Below are 15,328 nucleotides of genomic sequence, written 5' to 3' on the forward strand. Positions count from 1 at the left end.
GTGTAAATGTCAAGTCCCACACATAGCAGAAACACTATTAACATCACCGACAGTGCTACCCTAAGAACACTACCCTGGGAGTAAGCCCTATTGAAAGGACCCAGGAAGGATTCTGAGGAGACTGGCTTAGGACTGTTCTTTCAGTCTTCTCCAGAATAAGTGACCTGAGAACAGTTGTGGGGTGGTTTTCAACAGCATCCCAAATTATTTTGTCTATGAATGATTGCACTCTTCACACATTACAAAATCTCCTTCACAGGCACTAGATCCTTGTAGAAATTACTTGAGCACAGTATGATGATCACATAGGAATGATGTAGTTAGGTGTAGTGGTTAAGTGCATGGACTCTAATCTGGGAGAACCGGGTTTGATTCCTCACTCCTCCACTTGCACCTGGCTGGACGACCTTGGGCTAGGGTTGCCAAATCGGACTTACCTCGCCGGCAGGGGACTCTGGGGTCGCTCCCGGAGCGTGCATGCGCTGCATGCACATCACAGGGAAGTGACGTCATGACGCTGTGGCTCCGCCCCCAGCGTGCCCGGCGTCATGACATCACTTCCCTGTGACGTGCACGTGGGGGTGGGGTTTTCCCCGGGGCCCGATTCTGCGGGGGCAGAAATCGGGCCTCCAAAGCGGGGGGAAATCCGCCCCCCAGGGGGACTTGGCAGCCCTACCTTGGGCAAGCCATAATTCTGGCACAGCTGTTCTTGAAACAGAGCAGTTTCTGTTAGAGTTCTCTCAGCCCCACCTACCTCACAGGGCATCTGTTGTGGGGAGGGGAAGGGAGTTTGTAAACTGCTCTGAGACACCTTTGGGTAGTGAAGGGCAGGGTATAAATCCAATCTCTTCTTCTTCTTCTTCTTACACATACGTGTACTTCGCTGGAAATACCCACTTCATCGACATGAAGAGAAACTGCAGCCATCATAGCTTTCTAATTCCTGAAGCTACAGCAAAATATGCATGCATGCTCAACACATAGATAAGAACAGTCCAGTGGTCCATCTAATCCTGCACCTCTCTCACACAGCAGCCAATGAGTTGCCCTGAAGGGCTGTGATAGGCATTTCCTATCAACTGAGGGGACCCACACAACTTCATGTGATTTTTGGGGAACTAGGTTTGTCTTAAACTATAAACTTTCCCCACAGTTACCAAGTGTTCTGAAAGTAGCAAGTGTGAAGTCTTTGGGTTCGATGCCATGAGGTAAGTTTTATGGTAAGTAAATAGTATACAGAGATCACTGACACAGGAGTTGTATATAAACAACACAGAAAAATTATTTATTTACAAGTTGGTCAGAGAAGAGGCACATAAATTTAAGCTTGTTATGGCTTCAGAGAGTAATTTAAATTTTCTTTAATGCTTTCAGACATAAACAGGCTTTTACTGACTAGCCACCAGGTTGGATCCTCATACACACAGGATTCTATCCACACCAGCCTGCCCTTCCCCAAGAGTCAGACTAAATGGTACAAGGGCTGCTCATTGCCAGATACCAGCCTCACAGTCGGGTACTCCATTCTCTCTCAGAGGTAGAGCTAAATCACTCAGCCACACTACCGAGCAGAGCTGCCCTTCACTCATACAAGACTGATCGGCTGTCCTGCTCTAAAAGCTCTTCCCCAGCATAAACTCATTAGATGTGCCATTTAGCAGACCTCCACAAGTCTCCAGATCTGAGAGCTGTCATACAACTAAGGTTCCAGGCATTTCAGGATAGACATTTCAGATTTGCATGGAGGGTGCTGAATCAGGCATTCCCAATTACTTATTTTAGTGCCCTGCCTGTAACCAGGCAGGTGCTAAATTTTTGGTCCAGCTTCTTCATATGAGCTTTCATACAAATCAAAAGAAGTATATAGTGGTTCCGGTCACACAGGCAGGAAAATGTGGGGGGGGGGAGCATAGCTGTTAGCCCCGGGGCAAAATAATGTGCGGTTGCGCGAGCAGACGTCTCCTGGAGGTCCCGTAAAGGTCCCGTGTATAGGGGGAAGGTGCCGATCACACGACCATGCGGCAAAGAAGCGGCTGAAATGGACTACATGTCCCCGAAGGGCACTCGGTGGGAGGAGAAGGGAGAAAGGGACGTGGCCAAGGGGCGGGGAAAAGGGAGCTTGAGTCCTGACAATGAAACCGAAAGGCAGGTCCCCCGGAGGGGGGGGTTGCCGCTCTGGGCGACTCTGAGCTGCCTTCTGTGAGGCTCCTGGGGACGGTTGGACAAGCAGTCGCCTCTTCGCCTTCCTCCAGGGCAAACGTTTTTTTCCCCTGTACATTGAAGTATGTGCATGCTCCATTGGGTGCTTGTGTGCATCCATGGAGACTTGAGGGAAAAAAAGCTTTTTGCGAGGGGACATGGGCGGGCGCCGGATGCCACCGGAAACGCGATCAGACACCCGCCCTTGCCCCGTGGTTTCCGGAAACTAGTACCTCCGAGGTACTAGTTTTTTGCTGCGTGTATTCGACGGGAAGCCTCGGGTGACCCACGGGAGCACTACGCTTCCCAGATGTGCCAGTGAGATCGCACACGGAAAATCCGCCTATCTTCCGTCTCTGTAGCGTGGCTAATGTTCCGTGTGACCGCAGCCACTATTGGGTTCTGCTCCCTGTTTTGTTTAGCAATACGTGCAAGCAAATGAAAAACCTCAGAAGAGTAGGCCATACCAGTTTGCTGCAGTGAAACAGAGCATCTTGAAGCACCTTAAAAACTGTGGTTCAGAGTCCCCTTTGTCAGATGAACTTCACTACAGTCATGACTGTGCAAGAATAAACTAGACCAAAAGCTGCTCTGTTCACTGTTAGCACACTTAGGATCTTCAAAGGAGATGTGCTGTAACTCTCATTATTATTTATTACATTTCTGAATTGTCCAATCCCTGCTACTAAATACATAGACAACACTGGTACAATAGGTTTTTAAAAACCTAGATGGCCCAAGAATCCATCAGACCCAAAAAGACTGGCTTATGATGTGGCCTTTCCTGAGCTAATTAAAACAAAAACAGGCAAGCTCTACCTTTGGTCAAATCCTGAAAAACCAAGGACATAAGAACATATGAAAAGTCTTGCCAGATCAGACCAATGGTCCATCTAGTCCAGCATCCTGTCTCACACAGTGGCCATAGAAAAGTACAAGGGGCAGCAGTATGACAATATCAGTACAAAAAACAAATACTGCAACAGTGCATATAATGAAGGATGTTGATACAATGTGTAATCACTTCATGATGTTTATTCTTTTCCACAGCAGGACGTCAACAGACGGTTAATGAAGGACGAACTTCCCCAGAGCTACCGTTCGTTTCGAACTCTCTTTTTCAAACAACGGTCTCAGTTCCAAATCCATACATCACGAGACCTTTAGTAACAACTCTTTCCAGTTCAATGCAGAATTTCAAAAGCTCGACTTATTCATTCTGTTGCCAAGAGCTTTTGAAATTCTGCATTTGGAACTGAGACCGTTGTTTGAAAAAGAGAGTTCGAAACGAACGGTAGCTCTGGGGAAGTTTGTCCTTCATTAACCGTCTGTTGACGTCTTGCTGTGGAAAAGAATAAACATCATGAAGTGATTACACATTGTATCAACATCCTTCACACAGTGGCCAACCAGTTCCTCTGGAGGACCAACAACAGGGCATAGAGGCCAAGGTCTTCCCCTGATGTTGCCTCCTGAGTGTGGAGGTTTCCCATAGTCACCATGGCTAGTAGCTATTGATAGACATCCTCCTTTCAGAGCTGTTAACTCCTAAAGGACACAATTAGACAGAATATAAATGATGCAAGTTTGTTTGATCAAACTAATGGACAATGCTGTTGTTTGTTAAGACCACGTGAATTAAGCTCTCTACGCTGATATTCCAACAGGTTTGTTAAATGTACAAAAGAATGTAACTAATACTCTTTCTCCAGATTGGGAACTTTCTAAAAACATCTTGTAAATAGGCCTTTTAAATATACAAGGGAATTGTCACCTTAACCAATTTTTGTGCTGAAGCAAAAAACCATGTTCCTGAGCTGGAACTGTCAGGCAAAGTATAGCAATAGTTATGCTTGGGAAAGATAACTTGACTATAATCAGGCCTGTGCAAAATGAGACCCAAAGTTGTTCTGTCTCCTGTTAGTGCATTTATTCCTAGCAAGCAGGCTGCGCTCGTTTATTTTTGACAAAATGGAGACAGCGGCAGCAGAAGATATGTTGCTAAAAAGGGATATTAAAATATTTGCTAGAAAACTGGATTAGGAAGGACATATATAAATGTGCTGGTTTCTGAACTTTGGGAACAACACCCCCCCCCCCCCCCCGATCGTATTAACCTTGTTCCATTTTCTTCACAGCTCAAGGAAAACCTCCTGGGCAAAGTGTCTCCTCCAATATAATTGTTCTTTTCCCATTGTCTAATTTTACTAATTGTGTCAAAGCTCCTTTCACCTGGACTATGTTCGCAGTCAGAGATCAACGGATAAATAAGGACTTCCCCTCCCCCTCCCTCCAATGAACCCACTGGGCAAAAATTACATATAACTTTAGCATGGGTAGAAAAAAATTAAATTGAGAAGCAGAGGGAAACAAAAATAATGCTATAAGCCTCGTATATGGTACAAGTTCTGGGCCACAGCTCTGATTTGCATATTAAAACATCACAACGAAATTGTGTATGCCACTGAAGTAGATACATTTGTGTCGCAATGCTAATCTCAGAACCACTGAACTCAATGAACACGTGACTGGACTGCTTTCCAAAGGGGGTGTTTTTTTTAAATGAAGGAAAATTCATTAACACAATCCACATTCTGAAATCTGTACCACTTCAGACAAGGCACATTATTTAAGTAGCTGAATTAGCATTACTCAAAAAGTTTAATAAAATATCATAGCCTGGTACCTGTCATTTCCTACTCATGATATGTGCTAATTTCTTGCATATTGTGCCTGCTTTCCTCATTTCATTCTGTATTAGGTTTTTAATTTTGATCAACAACAGGTGGGAGGAGAACAAAGTCTGAGTCCAGTGGCACCTTCAAGACCAACAAAGTTTTATTCAAGGTATAAGCTTTGGTGTGCAAGCACATTTCTTCAGATACAGTGAAACAGAATTCCCTCAACCATTACATACGGTTGGGGGGGGGGGGTTTCATACCCATGATAAGTAAATGGAGTACTCTTTGAATTGGCTTTTGCTTTGAACCGATCTTTGTAACATCAGTTGCACCCTTATGTTAATTATATAATCCAGGCCTGATGGATTTACACTCTTATACATCTACTAGCCTGATACCCGTGCTTCGCTACGGTATTTTAAGTTCCGTAAATCCAGTTATAATACTGATGATGTGAAGTCTGAAATGTAACATTTGTTGTAGGAATTCTAATGGAGAAGATTGTAGTGTAAGAAATGAAGTGAGACATGCGTACTTCTTTTTCTCTACTGAAGGACCTCTCTGTAGACCATATTGGTGGTTCTGCCCTCAGTTGTTTTGCTCATATGGAGACTGTGTTGTTCTGAACACCTCAGGGTGATCTTGCTGGTACTTGGCCTGTGCAGCTCAGTGCACTGCAGGAGTACTATGTGCAAATGTCTTTGCCGCATTCCTAAATTGCCTTCTCCTGTAGCGTTGGTGTATCTGGCTCGACATTTGCCAGGAGCTTTCCTGAGGGCAGTGAGAGGTGAGAGGTGTGAATTGGTGTGAGGGAGTGGTGATGTGGAGGACATTTCTTCAGGTTCATGAGGGAGGCACGCATTGAAATGGCTCCTAGAGATGTCCTTTACTACCTGCCATAAACATTCATACCCTGGCCCTGCTCCTACACCTGACAGACACCGGCCTGTCTGGTGTGTGTTGGGGTTGTATTTAAAGGCATCGGGGAGGCTGGGCCAGCAGCAGTGCTAAGGCAATCCTGCTGAGCAAACCTCCCCGGCAGCTGTAAGCATCCCACCTCCTCTCTTACACCTGACAGGCAGCTGCCTGTCCTGTGTAGGACAGGGAGGGGGGAGTATTAGAAGCCACTGTGGAGGCAGGGCTGGCAGGATGAATAAAGGAATAATTCTTTGGGGGGCCCTGGCGGCTGTAAGCATCCCACCTCCTCTCCTACACCTGACAGACAGGGAGGGGGGAGGAGTATTAGAAGCCACTGTGGAGGTGGGGCTACACCTGACCAACAACTGCCTGTTAGGTGGAGGAGGTGGGGGGAGTGTGTTGGAAGCCATCAGAGAGGCTGGGCCAGCAGCTTTGCTTCACCTCACAGGTGGTTGTTGGCCACTCCTGATTTTCTCAACTGTAATTAGCTCTCTGCAATCCCTTATGTTGTTGTTGTTGTTGACCTCAGAACACTGCTCTGCAGCTGACCAATCAGAGAGTGGGGGGTGCAGGCCTGGGAGCCACATAGGAATCAATGGGGGAGCACATTTCCCCCCTTTTGACACACTTAGGGGTCGAATTTCTAAAAATCCCTTCTTAGAGGGCACCTACGCCATGGTAGGGGTGCTCTCCCTGAATTTGATGTCTCTAGGTCTAGCGGTTTGGCCTGGGCATTGATTTTACAGTGAGGGGACTTTCTTTTATACATATAGAAGGAAGCAAGCTCAGACTCACAAAAGCTTAAATGGAAATAAGTTTTGTTAGTCTTTAAGGTGCCACTGGGGTCATTTTACTTTGCTGCTACAGCTGCCCATTTGGACTATACATAAGGTCTTGGGTTTATATGAAGTAGAAGGAAAGTTGTTCTGTCCTCATTGAATCCTTCTCTTAGTTCTCATGTGTGCCATCTGCCTTTACTTCTCCCACAACCCTTCATGCTCTGTACATCACTTCTGCCTCTTCAGCTCACCTAATACCAGTGCTGAACTGGAACAGCTTTGATTTTCTTGAGATAAGTTGATCGTTCTTGGACTAAATTCTTCCCGGTGCAACCAGATACCTTTGGGAGCTAAGGTTGGAAACTCAAACTACAACAATGCACCACTTCTATTCCTAGGACTGCATCCAGCCAGCTTTTTCACTCACCCAACTCCTTTCACTACTACAGCCCCCGTTCCACATGGTTTTTCGTAAATATAGGCCCCACGATTCTCTACATAGCTGTTTTGGGCAGTTAAAGGTGATCCCTCCTTCCTTTCCCACCAGCTAAAATGTTGGGTTTGATCCAACCCATTTTTAAATAAAAAAACTGCCCTACATAGGCTCTTTACAACTTTTTCCTCATTATCTTTTACCATCTTTCACCATTTCTCTAAAAAGCCCTCCTTTCTGAGGTAAACTGTCTACCAAAAACCTAAACATATTTCCCAGAAATAAAGTTCCATGATGTTCCAAGTTCATGTAAGATCACAGTCTATTAAAAATACACAGGCTTTTTCAATGGTTACTTTCCAAAATAATACTGCTAGTTGTCATAGGGAAATATAACAAAATAGGGACTCAAATGAGGAGGTATTAACAAGACAATCCGATAATACACAGCATGCAGTCAGTCTATTTTTGAGTGAGGAGCAGCATTGTTTTACTACAGGAAACCACAGAGTGCTATTTAGAGGCCCTGTTGTACTTATAATTTCCTAGAATGCACCTGAATTCTTCAGTGTATAAATAGGGAGGGCAATGTGCCCTATTTCACTGGTAAAGCTGAGTGTTTGAGGAACTTGGTCAGAACGACTTTTTCTAGGATATCCAAGATTCAGCTGGCTATGATACTGGGAGCCAGATCTGTCTCTACAGATGTGAATTTTGGTTGCAATGTTACTCTGGAACCAGGAGGGAGCAAGTAAGTTTCTAACTTAACACCTCCTATAGCTACTATGAGTGTCAAAATGGCAAAATACTTAAATTGGGGGTAGCGAGTAACAGGTAACTTTAAACACTAATAGCCATTTTCTGTAGTCAAGTACTAAAATTATATAAGACACCTCCAGCCTTGTTGCCATTGCTTCTTACCTGCAAACTGACTACAGAGGGTCTAGTTCTCCTTTGAAAGGTCGCTATTGTTGCTACATAGGAAGGCTGGCTGTTCAAAACCTTACTATTTATATAATATTTTGTCATATGAGTTGCCTCATGCAGTCTAAAGCAGTACAGTTCTAGAACAGATTTTCCACATCTATTCACAAAGGGGGCAAAATAATATCCCTTTCCCCCATATAAATTCCTTATCTATGCCTAGTGATCATTAAACTTCACAATAACGGAAAACCCTAACAGTAAAACACAAACAATGTATATATCACAACCCTATCTTTTCCTTGCCTTTTCTGTCATTTCCTCAGTGGCTCCTTCTTCCTGCCCTAGGTTTTAAGGACTGCCTCTGTACATATGCATTTTAGCTTTGGTTTTAACTGGTTTTATTACCTGTTCATAATGCTCTGTTTTAATACTTATCTACCTTGGTGGCCCTGAATGGGCAGAAAGGAGGGATATAACTTTGTAAGTAAATAAATATTCAGTTTAACCCCCATCTCTGAAATTCAGCCTAGTAGAAATGCCATTTGTTTCTGAAAAGTGCTGTGTTTCGAGCCCACAAAGTTTCCATGGAAGTGCATAGTTCTGGAGCCACACTCAATAACACCTTCACCTCTCCTTGATTAAGCACAGAGTCACAAGGGCATCTTCAGCTGACCTTATTTTAAAAAACCCCAACCTTATAGATTCTGATTCATAACTTGAAGATGCTGAAAGCGTAGACCCAAGAAGAAAGTAGTATTTCTCTGGGTAGGCTACAATGTGCTTTCTCGTGGTGCTTTGCAAACTTTTAATTTTGCCACTTGTGAGCCCCCTTGCATTGTTTGTTTATTCTTTTCTCTATTTGTTTTGCTCCCTCTAGCAGTTGCTTTGATATTACATTGTTGTATCTCCAACTTATCACCCGGGACTGATGCAATACGGGCATGCAAGAGACAGAAATAAGAGTGCAGAAAAGCCCTCTGATAGGGGTTGGTGGAGGACAGGATTCCTTAGGTTCTCTCCTGATGGGTTGGGTCTGTAGAGTCAACCATCCAAGGTGTCCAGAAACTGACACTATGGGTGACTGGTTCATGTGCCCGCTGCAGTAAATTACTACTTGGTAAATGGCTGTCCATGGTCACCTTATGTCCAACTCAAAGCACTTGTTCTTCCTGTTCCTCCAACAATCAAGAAAAATGATCACTCCAAGGGTCACTTCTCATCTACACCTCCCTTTGCCTGTCTAACAGGGCTCAGCAGTGGGCTAATTGAGAAGTGCACAGAGGTTTTTTTTTTTTTTACAATAGATTGATAATGGAGCACTTGCTTCTGATGCGTGAAATGTCATTTTAAATTGCAGCCTCATCATCAAAATCAGCCAGCTCATCTTGCAGCTTTTACTCATTGCTCATCTACAGCACAGGTGACACATTTCTATTCACCCCAATCTGTTAGCGATGCATGTGCAGCATTTCTCAGCTAGCCAATAATTCAGAGCTGCATCCATGCTGGATCCAGAGCTGAGGGACCCTGGGCAAGATTCTCTCCCCCAAGTGTTCTATGTCCATTTCTCTGTGCACAGGCACACCGCAGGCTGGATCTAAACTACATGTTCCACTCACGCAAGCAGGGAGTGCCAAACTCCAGGTGGGGCTAGGCAATCTCCCAGAATTCTAACTGATCCCCAGGTGACACAAAATAGCTCCCCTGTGGAACACAGCAGCTTTGTAAGGCAGAATAAATGGCACTATACCCCGCTGAGGTCTCTCTGCTTCCCAAACCCTATTCTCCCCAAGCAATGCCCTCAAAGTGCCCAGGGATTTTTCTTCCTTGAAGTTGGCAACCCTACACACAAGGTACTTCTGTCAATGGAATAGAATGTTCCTGCCTCCCTCCTCCCACTGCAGCCCACTGATACCCCCAAAATAATGCTCAGGGGAGACAGGGGACTCAAGAATAGCTTAAAAGGCAAATCATGGGGACGGAGGAGATTACCGTACTCTTTCTATTCATGAAAAATTTAGCCTAGACTCGACCCTCCACCCACAGAAGGGAGGAGAGAATGATTATTTCATGCTCCATTAAGCCCTATCATGGCTGGCTAATCTGAAAGAATTAAAGAAATGGCTCAACTGGCTCCAGATGCCTCTTCTGTTTCCTCCTGGGACCAAAGGGGGACAAATGATGTTGGGCAATAGGCTCAGTTAAATAACCATCTTGATGCTGGCTACTTTAGTGTGGAAAGCCATCCTTCCATCTTACAGCCCTATGGAATACATATTTTAACTTCTTAGACATAATAACTTTGCATAAAGCCTGCTTGCGGGGAGGGTGGGATATAAATGTAATAATAAATAAAATTTAATAAATCTGCAAAGCATTCTGAGTGCACTGAAAACACAAAAGTCTCATTGTATAACCATTTTGATCCCAGCTGCTATCCCTTATCTCAGAGTTCAGGCACATATGTTTGCCATAACAAGCACCCAGCATAAAATGCTGAGACAAATATTATGGGTCCTGGGCTGAGCGTGGAAAAGCATCTGTTTTGCATGCAAAAGGTCCCCACTTCAGCCCCTCCAGGACTGATGAGGATGAGGTGACATGAAAGATTTCTATCTAAGAGTCTGGAGAGTCACAGCTGGTCAAAGCAGACAATACTGACCTTGACAGACAAATGATCAGACGCCATATAAAATATCTGCACATCTGGGGGAGGGGGAGGATCCCTCCAGTGTCTGTAATCCAGCTGCACGGTTGGACTGGGGCGTATTTAAAGACAGAATGTGAGTGGCTGGATTGGACCTATCTAATGTGTATGTAGCTCAATGAGAAGATTAGGATTTCAGGAGAGCCATCTGCTGGCATCCCACATTAGCTGGGAGGATAAACAGAAAAGTGGATCAGTCGCCCTCAGCCACTTTGCTTGTCTTGAGCTGACAGTCGCATGGTGACAAAACTGTGTGCCATTTCTTTCTCTTTTTTGGCAGGATTATTATTTTATTCAGTCTTCATTTCAGTCTTAGAGCTCTAAAACCTGCTTGTGGGAAATATGCACATAAATGACAGCTGCGCCTTTAAAAAAATTACTGCAAAGGGGAGTTAGGGGGGGAAAGTTGCCATGCTGAGGCCTCAGTGTAATATTACGGGTACTCAGATACACAAAATTTCAGAACTTTGCACTTAGCAAGAATAACTCAGTTGCTCAATTCACAATCTGTATTTCACAAAGCACACTTGAACTTCTATCGAGCTGTTGCTTTCCTACCAATTTATGAAAGCAAGCTGTTAAAGAAACTGATTTTTGTTCTCTGTAGTGGTGGGGACAATAATTTATGCCGCCCAAGGAAAAGGGTAATATATAATTCTCCCCTCCCCCAAAAAAGTGTATTTACCAGATCACAGTGGACTAAAAACCCACTCGTAGTCACAAATCTTTGATCCTGCAGAGAGAAAAGGACATAATTTAAAAGAGCAAAATTACTGTAATTGGGAAGCAAAAAGAGGCATTGTGGAGCATGATGATCACAAATGGCAAAATCAAGGTTGATTTAGAGCTATAATAGATCACAGAAGGCAGGGCTGGGACTGAAAGGAGCAATTAGAAAAGGAGAGCACAGAAAAAGAGATACTCTGGTCTAAAGAGTCTAAATGGGCTCTTATTACCAAGCCTATTTACTTCCTGGGCATGGCTTCTTTTGAAAGGCAATGTATTATACTGCATTAACAGAGCATATAGCCAAATAAAATAGACCTCGTAGCTGCTCTGTTTTCAGCATCATTGATGTTTACAGAAACAATTGTTCTATAGTTATAATTGCTGATTGAGGCAGCGGGCGTTCAGCGATTCTGGTCCCCCTGCCCTGTCCATGGGCACTGTTCATGACCCATTTCCAAAGCCCTGTTGTTCTGGGTACTATGGGGGCATCGAAAAGGGGGGAAAATAAGGGGGGTAACTGTATTATAGAGCAATAGAGCATGGGTTCGATTTTACCTGATATTGCTATTTATTGTTTTATTAGCTGTTGTAGATTTTCCGGGTTGTATGGCTGTGGTCTTGGCATTGTAGGACCTGACGTTTTGCCAGTAGCTGTGACTGGCATCCTCAGAGGTATAACACAGAAAGACAGAGTACTCTCTGTGTCAAGGTGAGAAGAAAAATGGTAGGCAGGTAATTTATATCTACTCAGGAAGGTGGGGTAGGGCTGAGTCATTATCTTGTAGGAGTTCCCCAGGCTGTGAAAACATGCTAATGGAGGAGCTTTCCTGAGGAGGTTCTTTTGTATATGGATTGCCTGTTTCCTGAGGAGGCTGTTTTGCATATGGATTGTTTCCTGATGAGGTTTCCTGTTTCCTGAGGAGGTTCTTTTGCATGTGGACTGGCTGTTGAAATTCTAATCTTATCTGTAGTGCTATTGTCAGATGTAGAGCCTCCGTCTTTCTGTATTATACCTCTGAGGATGCCAGTCACAGCTACTGGTGAAATGTCAGGTCCTACAATGCCAAGACCATGGCCATACAACCCAGAAAATCTACAACAGGTAATGAACTCCGACCATGAAAGCCTTCGACAACATATTGTTTTATTGTTTTTATTGTCTGTCGATTTTATGTTGTGAGCCGCCCAAGCCCATTCTTGGGGCAGGGTAGCATATTAAATAAATAAATAACACTATTTTGTCATCATTCACAAAGTAGTTTCAAGTAAAAGCTCTTTTTGTCTATATTGTACTTGCCCATTATCGGAGGCATCGAAATTGGGATGTTAAACTAGTACAGGGAAGGAAACTCACAAGAAAGTATATATATGAACAAAGTAACAAGACTTATCAAGTTTTGAGAGAAAATGAGGGGGGAAATTGGCAATACACTAGATTTTAAATAAAGAAAAGCATTTTCTGACCAGGCTGAGATATATATGTTTGCAGGCTTTTAAAAAATCATGGGGTGTGTTTTGGTTTTTTTAACTGAGAAACTATACCCTGATATCTGTGAAGTTATGTTTGTTTGTGTTGGTAATATGTATATAAAATTAATTTTTATTGTAATCTATAAAATCTTTGGGGGATTTTTTCCCTTTTTTTAATCTTGCAGAGTATCTTGCGCGCGCACACACAAAGAGGGTACTGTTTAAACTAGAAACCACTCCCCATACACAACCAACTGGGAGGCAGGGACAGTACTACAGTAGTGCATGTGGAAGGACAGGTAGAACCCACGGCTTCACTCCATAGCAACAGAAGAAGTCTGTAACTAAGGATGGAGCAACAGCAGCTAAAGAGTATTACAAAGCAAGCCACAGTCATCTGTACTGCAGCACTTTAGCCCACATTTAAGAAGCAAGCAAACATGGGAAGTCTGTTCTTCTGTATTCTCCCGTTGTCAAAGACTAATTGAACAGAACACAGCACAATAAACCCTTTCCCCTTTCCTACTCAAAACAGTGCAATCTTAAGTACATGTACCCTGAAGTAAACCACACTGAGTTGACTGGGACTTCTTCCCTAGTAAGTATGGTGGTTAAGATGCTGAACTGCAGGCTGGAAGGTCAGTAGCTCAGCAGTTCAAGACCCGAGTGCCGCATGACTGAGTGAGCTCCCATCTCTGGTTCCAGGTCCTGCCAACCTAGCAGTTCAAAAGCAAGAAATTGCAAGTAGATAAATAGGTACCACTTTGGTGGGAATGTAAGTGTTCTGTGCGTCTTGGCGCCGTCATGCCGGCCACATGACCACGGAAACATCTTCGGACAGCGCTGGCTCTTCGGCTTGGAAATGGAGATGAGCACCGCAACCCTAGAGTCGGATTTGACTGGCTTTTGAGCAAGGGAAACCTTTACCTTTACCTAAGTATGTTTAGGATAGCAGTCAAAGTGTCCTTAAACTCCCAGCGTAAAAAATGCCACATTACTGAGAGTCCTGCACTGCCAACATAAGTAGAGTTGCATCCTTTTAAGTCCACCAAAGTCAATGACCTTAGGAGGCCATAATTCTACTTAGGACAGCACTTCAGTTCATTTGACTTTGCCCCCCTCTTTACAGCCATGAGGTTTAGAAAATGGAACACTAACAATAGACTTGCCGGATTCGTAACTGGCTTGTGAGATTCACCCTCCTGGCAGATTCATCTTCGGGGTCCCACATACCAAATAGTATATCGTAACCTATTGTTAATTCCTTACCAAACATTCAGTTCATTTCCTTTTATACAGCAAAGCTCACAAGACGATAAAGACAAACCTACTGAGGACGTTTACAGTTCATTTAAATATTTATACATCTTTCCTGCAGAATTCATATGAATGAAATGCCAGCGCTTGATATTAACTTTTAAAAGATCATTGCCAAGTAATATAACTTAGTATCACTTCAGGCGGGCTTTAAATTAGCAAACACTACTGCCGACTGGATCACAATAATCCTCCATGATAATTATGCTTTGGGATTAGCCGTTTACAATTAGCATTTTTAATTAACTTCAAGGGGAGCTTCAAGGAAGAATTCAAAGTGCGACACTTTCAGGGCAGCATAGCCAAACTTCAAAGATGAATCATCATACATTCCCCTATTTCATTCTAGTAAGGAAACAATAGAAACCAGCAGTTCCTTTTCAGACTCAAATACATATTGAAGAGACTTTGCCCAAAACGAGTGCACAACACAGTTCATGTCAGAGCTTCCATTCCTATAAACTGAGCTTGTATGAGAGAACTTCTGCTGATTGTGCCCCAGATAAAGTGCTATTTTAAGAACATTAGAAGAGCCCAGCTGGATCAGACCAGTGGTCTTTCTAGTCCAGCATTCTGCCTGACACAGTGACCTCATCGGCTCCTCTGGAGGTCCAACAACTGGGGAACAGATGCTGAGGTGTTCTCCTGCTGTTGCCTCCTGGCACTGCTATTCAGAGGTTTGCATCCTCATGAGAATACAGAGGCACTCTTACTCACCATGGCTAGCCACCATTCCTAATAGTAGCCACTGACAGACCTATCCATGAATTCATATAACCCCCTTTTAAGTTTGTCTGTGCTTGCAGCCGTGACTACATTCTCTGGCATTCATTTGTTCATTTGTTGAGTATCCTTCGGCTTGATAAAAGAAGTATTTCCTTTTGTCCATCCAAATCTAGTGCTCATCATCTTCCACTGTATCCCCCTAAGTTCTAGTATTACAGGAGAAGAAGAAAAAGCTCTCTCTATCCAGTTTTCTCTATTGCATGCATAATTTTATGAACCTCTGTCATAAAGTTTCCAGTCCCCGGGTAGGACATAGAGATCTCCTGGAATTACAACTGATCTCCAGGTGACATAGATCAGTTCCTGGGTGAAGCAGAGGGGTCCCCTCCCTCCTGACCCAGAGTTGGCTACCCTGCTCTACACCACATCCCCCCCCCCAGTC

At 43.8% G+C, this 15,328-nt stretch overlaps 1 protein-coding gene across 1 annotated transcript in view; it reads right to left on the reverse strand.

Annotated features, from left to right (window-relative positions):
- The window catches only part of MYO3A (myosin IIIA), a 128,874-nt gene that overhangs the window by 105,680 nt on the left and 7,866 nt on the right, over window positions 1-15,328 (reverse strand). The window lies entirely within an intron of this gene.

Source organism: Gekko japonicus, unplaced genomic scaffold (genome assembly GCF_001447785.1).
Source record: "Gekko japonicus isolate JY-2015 unplaced genomic scaffold, Gekko_japonicus_V1.1 scaffold80, whole genome shotgun sequence".
NCBI lineage: Eukaryota > Metazoa > Chordata > Lepidosauria > Squamata > Gekkonidae > Gekko > Gekko japonicus.